General features: G+C 38.9%; 1 pseudogene; it reads right to left on the bottom strand.

Moving 5' to 3' along the window:
• Positions 1-3,692: 3,692 nt before the first annotated feature.
• On the bottom strand, positions 3,693-4,291 carry LOC141499447 (ATP synthase F(0) complex subunit C2, mitochondrial pseudogene; annotated as a pseudogene).
• Positions 4,292-6,152: the final 1,861 nt, after the last annotated feature.

The raw sequence follows: 6,152 nt of genomic DNA, 5'->3' as shown, positions 1-6,152 counted from the left end.
ATGTAGAAAATCCACACCATCTGTTTCCATGTCAAGAAAACAGTATTTACATTCATGTGAAAATGAAAATCCTCCTCATATAAACCCAGTTCTCATCTCTTTATCTTGGGAAAACCCCTACCGAAATCAAATTAAAATAAACCTTGTTAATTAAAACATGAGAAAAGTGTGAACAAATGTTATCTAAGTATATAGATATGCCCAAATGTTTAATATGAATATGGTCTTTGTATTTTCAGTAAAAAATTTTTCACCAACAGGTTACTTTCTTCATCATCTTTATTCTGGAATCATGGTTATCCATTGTAATGATTAGATTTCTTACATCTACCAAGTTGTTTGTCTTCATAACATTGTTATAACTGTACAAGCTGTTCTTCTGGTTCAGCTTACTTCATTTTGCATCAATTCATAAGTCTTCCCAAATCACATATGCAATTTGAGCAGTCTAGGAAAGGTGTAGGCTATTATCTCCAAGAAATAATAATGGTTGATACTTAAAGAATATTTTGCCTACTCTAACTCACTTGATCCTTGCAACAATCTTGGAAGATGATGCTTGAGGTATTATTATCCCCATTTTACAAATGAGAAAAGTGAGTCTCAGAGAGATCAAACGACTGGTCCATGGTTTCATAGAAATTAAGATTTGAACTCATTTCTTAGTTTACTCCAAGTACAACTTTCCTTCTACCATACTGCACTGCCTGAATCAGAGAAGAAAAATTAATAAATTATCATCTGATAAATTACATACTTCTTATCTGTCATACTAATTTTACTCTCCAGTACAGTTTTAAAAAATGGTGAAGAGGTCAGGTCCTGGAAGAGATGTATTTAAACTGCTAGCATTACTAGGGTCAGAATTAGGTCAAATTCCACAGAAAATGCTTTGAATATATCATCTGCTAGGTCAAAGTTTGGACCCATTTTTCCTTTTTCCTACTATATAGACAGTGAAGTATCCAACATTCAGAGAAGAATGGGAAAAGGGGAGAAAGTTGGTGAAGATATCAAAAGATAGGACAGAGAAGTAAGGGAATAGTCTAGGAAGAACTAAGAAGATTGAGAAGGTAAATTAAGAGAAAGGGAAGGTCAGAGAAGAGTAGGAAGAGGTAAATCATAGGAAGAATGGGAAAGGTAAGAGAGAATGAATGAAAGAATGAAAGAGAAGATAAAATGCTGTCATAGAAAGAACATTAGAGGACTGAAAAATAAGAGAATGTCTATAGAGAGCAACTAAAAATTACACTGTGAATGCAATAGTTAATGAGTTTGGAGGACTTAAAATGGGCATAGAAGGATCAGATCCTTTGTTTTCTTATGCAATTACAAAATCAAAAAATTTTTCAGCAAGAAGAGTTATAAATCCAAATAGACCCTGAACCTGAACCTGACAAATATGTACAGTCTGGAAAACCTGAGTTCAAATCTAATTTCAGACTTTTACTAGCTGTATGAACTTGGTCTGTTTTCTTTATTTTCTTCTTCGTCCTCATAAGATTGCTGTAAGGATCAAATAAAAATATTTGTTTAAAGCATTTTTCCATTGTGTCTGGTACATAGTGTCTGGCAAGGTTAAATAAATGCTTATTCCTTTTCCCTTCTCCCTGCTCTTCTAGAGTCTTCTATTATTATTGACCTCGATTTGGAGCTTCATCTAAACACAGATAAGTTACCTTAATGGTCCAGGTCATTTGGACTGCCTAGAAACAGATTGGACTCCCAGCTCTTTCTTGCTAGGGACACGGTTGCTGTCCAAAGGGAATTTAAATCTCTGCTAGGTTTCCACACAAGTTAGTATTTCAACATCAGTCTTGCCTTACTAACTGGCATTGCCCCATTTCCACTCACCCCAATGCCACTGAGCTGCAGTAGCAACATCAGCAACCAGGATGGTGTCACCACTCCCTCAGTCACCCACACAGAAGAGATCACTTTGACTTTGTGACAGAGAATAATAAACCCATTGGGGCTGTTCCATCCAACCCTTGTACAGGAAGAGCCAAAGTGCCCCTTTTGCGCTTCTTACACATCTTAGAGGTGGCAGGAGAAATTGAAAAAGGACAGGATTTACAGGTCTCAGCTCCTCCTATCTATCAAATCTCTGACCTCTGGCAATTTGTTTCATTTATCTGAACTTGTTTGTTCATCCACAAAAAAATGAGAATAATTATATTGTTGGGATTTAATTTGTTGAACAACTAGGCCTGTAGTACCACATCTTCCTTAGTTCAAATCCAGCCCCAGACATTTACTAGCTGAGGGACTGTAGAAAAGTCACTTAACCTTGTTTGTGTCAGTTTCCTCATCTCTAAAATGAAATGGAGAAGAAAATGATAAACTTCTCACGTATCTTTGCCAAGAAAATTCCAAATGGGTTCACAAAGAGTCATGACTAAAAAAAAAAACTCAATAACAACAAGAGGGTAATGGAGGGGCTTTTAGTGGCCACAGCACATGATAAACAAGGAATTGTGAAAAAAGAAATAGCCTAATGGATGTCATCAAAGAGGCATATACACAGATCAAAAGATGGACTGGGTCACACGGCAAGATCAAAAACTATTGGACAGTTTGCATTATCTAATAGCATCCTGGACAGGTCAATAATAATAAGACTCTCAACAAATTGGGAACAAGAAGCAGGAGAGAAGAAATGATCTTGTTTAAGGCAGAAATCACCTTCATAAAAATCACAAATGTATTCAGATATTTAAGTACTCTTTTTTTTAAGGTTTTTGCAAGGTAAATGGGGTTAAATGTCTTGCCCAAGGCCACACAGCTAGGCAATTATTAAGTGTCTGAGGTCGGATTTGAACTCAGGTACTCCTGACTCCAGGGCCGGTGCTCTATCCACTGCGCCACCTAGCCGCCCCTTTAAGTACTCTTTTGATGATGATCATCATCGTCCTTGAGAAACTGTGCATTTTCATTCTTCTCCACTGCCTTCAACATATGTCTAGATATAGGGAAATAAATCCTGAGACATTTCAGGTACAGACCAAACTAGGATTATTATCCCGGTTTTCCCTCTAGTGATCCTTGCAAAAAGGGTGATCTAAAAGTTGACTTAAAAATAAGTTCCCTTGGGGCAACTAGGTGGCGCAGTGGATAGAGCACCGGCCCTGGAGTCAGGAGTACCTGAGTTCAAATCCGACCTCAGACACTTAATAATTACCTAGCTGTGTGGCCTTGGGCAAGCCACTTAACCCCATTTGCCTTGCAAAAAACAAAAAATAAATAAAAGTAAGCCCCCTTATGAAGTTCCTTTTAGGTAATCTTTGAAGCAAAGTAAAGGGGAAAGGAGGAAAAAGGAAAAGAAAAGGAAAAAATAAATTACAACAAAATTACAGAACCTTGCTCAGAACATTATTGAAAAGAATTCTGTAGATGTATCATTTTTTTCACCTAATGACTTAAATGAATGATACCATAGTAGGTATTTATATTTAATTCAGGAGAAAATGGGCTTAATTCCAGTGTCGGATATGGTATCAGAAGGATGAAAGCACCTGAAAAGCAGGCACTGCTGCCTGCAATGTAGGCTCAGAGTCTAGCTTAGCGACCAAATGAAATTGAATCTATGGAATTCTAATACACTGCTAACTTTTGAGGACACAATCACCCATGGATATTATTTCCCAAAGGAGAGCATGCATCCATTTTATTTTATTTTATTTTTTTAACAGCTTAATAACACAGTATTTATTTGTCTTCCCTCTGTCAAACCCTGAGTCCATGGCTTTCCCCAGGGCTGCCTGGTAAGATGGAGGGGGAAGTACACATGGACTGCAAGAGTCATGAAAGGACCTGGAGGACAAGGAGGAACATTCAGAAACGTTGAGGTTAGAAATGGCTCCATCACATGGTGAAGAGGATGAGGAAGGCCACCATCAGGCAAAAGAGCCCCATGGCCTCAGAAAGGGCAAAGCCCAGGATGGCGTAAGGAGAAGAGCTGCTGCTTCAGGGAGGGGTTCCTGGCATAACCAATAATGAGACTTCCAAACACAGTCCCAATCCCAGCTCCAGAACCGGCCACCCCCACAGTGGCAGCTTCAGCCCCAATGAACTTGGCTGCTGTGCCAATGTCCCGTGAGATGGCACTAGTTTGGAATCCACATCTGGGGACAAGTGAGGTCAAGGGACCCGATCCTGCCAAACTGTTGAGGTTCTCATCTGTCTGAACATGCGGTTGCCTTAACACCACTGCAGACAATGGTCTACTTAGCAGCTGAGAGCTGCTCCTCACCAGAGCAGGGGTAAAGACCAACTTGGTGCAGGCATACATTCTCCGGGGTGAGGGGCAAAGCCAAAGAGCTGCCAGTGGAGCGGAGGAGACAGAGAGGCACATGCATCCATTTTAAAAGCAGATCAAGGCCCAATTAGGCTTGTGAAGGTCAGCAACCCCAAGTCATTGAAATATAGATAACTCAATCACTAAAGAGTGTTCAGGTTATTTGCATTTCTTGAAGTATTTACTATCTCTGAGATTTACTTATCATTTGGAGCTTGATATGTAAACACCTTGCTGAAGAAAAAGAAACAAAATTAAGATTTCACCTAACTCTAAGTTTGAAGGGATTTCAGAGATCATTCTGGTCAATTCATGGACTTGCCCCCAAATTCCCTCTCCAATACCCATAGTCACTTTGTATGAATACATCAAGTAGGGGGAGAGTAAGACCCACTAAGACCTCCCAATATGTCTCATTTGACTTTCAGGGAACTCTATCTGTTCATTAAGCCTGACTCTTCCTCTCTCTAATTTCCTCCCATTATACTTAATTTTGCCATCTGGCATAAGTCTGCCATTCAGTCAACAAGCATTTATTAAGCATCAACTATATGCTAGGGTACTATACTAAGATCTGCAGAAACAAAGACAAAGCATGGTCCCTGCTCTTGAAAGTCTAATGGATGAGACAATACATAAACAACTAGGTACAAACAAGACCAAGACAGGAAGGTATTGGAGGTAATAAGCCTAATTTCTTTTCAATTTGATCATGATTCTAATACTTTGACCAGTGACTTGTCTGTCTGTCCCCATTCACCAAGCATCTATGATAGTCTTCTTCCCACCAGGCTAAACATCACCAATACTGAAATTTAATCAGAAATTATAATTGCTTAGCCCAACAGAATCTTGTACAGGGTAGTTTAATGAGTTGAACAAAATGTTATTTTTCCACATTTTGCTGCATTTCTTCCATCTCTGTACCATTAATCAAGTCTCTTAAAGTTTAACTGCAAGTTTTTGTTCTATTTTGATTTTGGGGGGAGGGGGAGGGCAGGTGTAAGTGTTTTGTTTCTGTTTCTGTTTTTTGATTTTTGGAAAGATCAAAGAGAATAGGGCACGGAGCAGTACAGAACACTTGTCTTTTAAATTGGTTCTCAAATGTCTTCTCTACTTCTAGGAGGCAGAATGCCAGACATCCAAGATGTCATGTGGCCATTTGAGAAAGGAGAAACACCTGCACACCTGCTGCTCCCAGGACACACAATGAATTTGACTCAGAATCTGGAAGACCTCAGTTTCAAAACTGTTTCTGACACTGTGTGGTCCCAAGTATATCACTTCTCTTTGCCTCAATTTCCTTAGCAGTAAAAATGGGAATAAAAATATTAGAGAATTCATAATATCCCCAATCTTTCATGGACCCAATGGGGCTGTTAAAAAGATTAAATGAGGCAACAAATGGGAAAACTTTGAAAACCTTAAAGTAATTGCTATTTTAAATGCCAGCATTTATTTTTTTTTTTAAGGACAGCAGGAAGTAGCCTTGGGGCTGATGTTAAGATACAAATCTGAGCCGAGGAAGAGAATTTTGTCTTTGGTGAGAGTTATGCCATTTGGATCATTGTTATGAGAAGTATTACTTTGCACTCTGTTAAGAAGTCTGATCTTTGCTGGACAAGCTAGAAGTCCCTACTGATAACACCTTAACAGTCCCTTCTGATAACAGAATTACAGCCCAAGATCACTAGAGGAGCTGGGCTGCCAATGCCCCAAATACTATTTGGGGTGGAAAAATGATCTAAATCTTTGGGTCTCTGGGGTGCTAAGGAAGACTTACATCTGAAACTGAGGATACTCTTGAAGAAACTAAGGGATGAATTGGATTGGTCCTTAGCATAACTTATCTTGT

This window comes from Macrotis lagotis, chromosome X (genome assembly GCF_037893015.1).
Source record: "Macrotis lagotis isolate mMagLag1 chromosome X, bilby.v1.9.chrom.fasta, whole genome shotgun sequence".
Classification (NCBI taxonomy): domain Eukaryota; kingdom Metazoa; phylum Chordata; class Mammalia; order Peramelemorphia; family Peramelidae; genus Macrotis; species Macrotis lagotis.
Note: the sequence above shows the minus strand (reverse complement) of the source record. Positions and strands in the feature narration are given on the sequence as shown.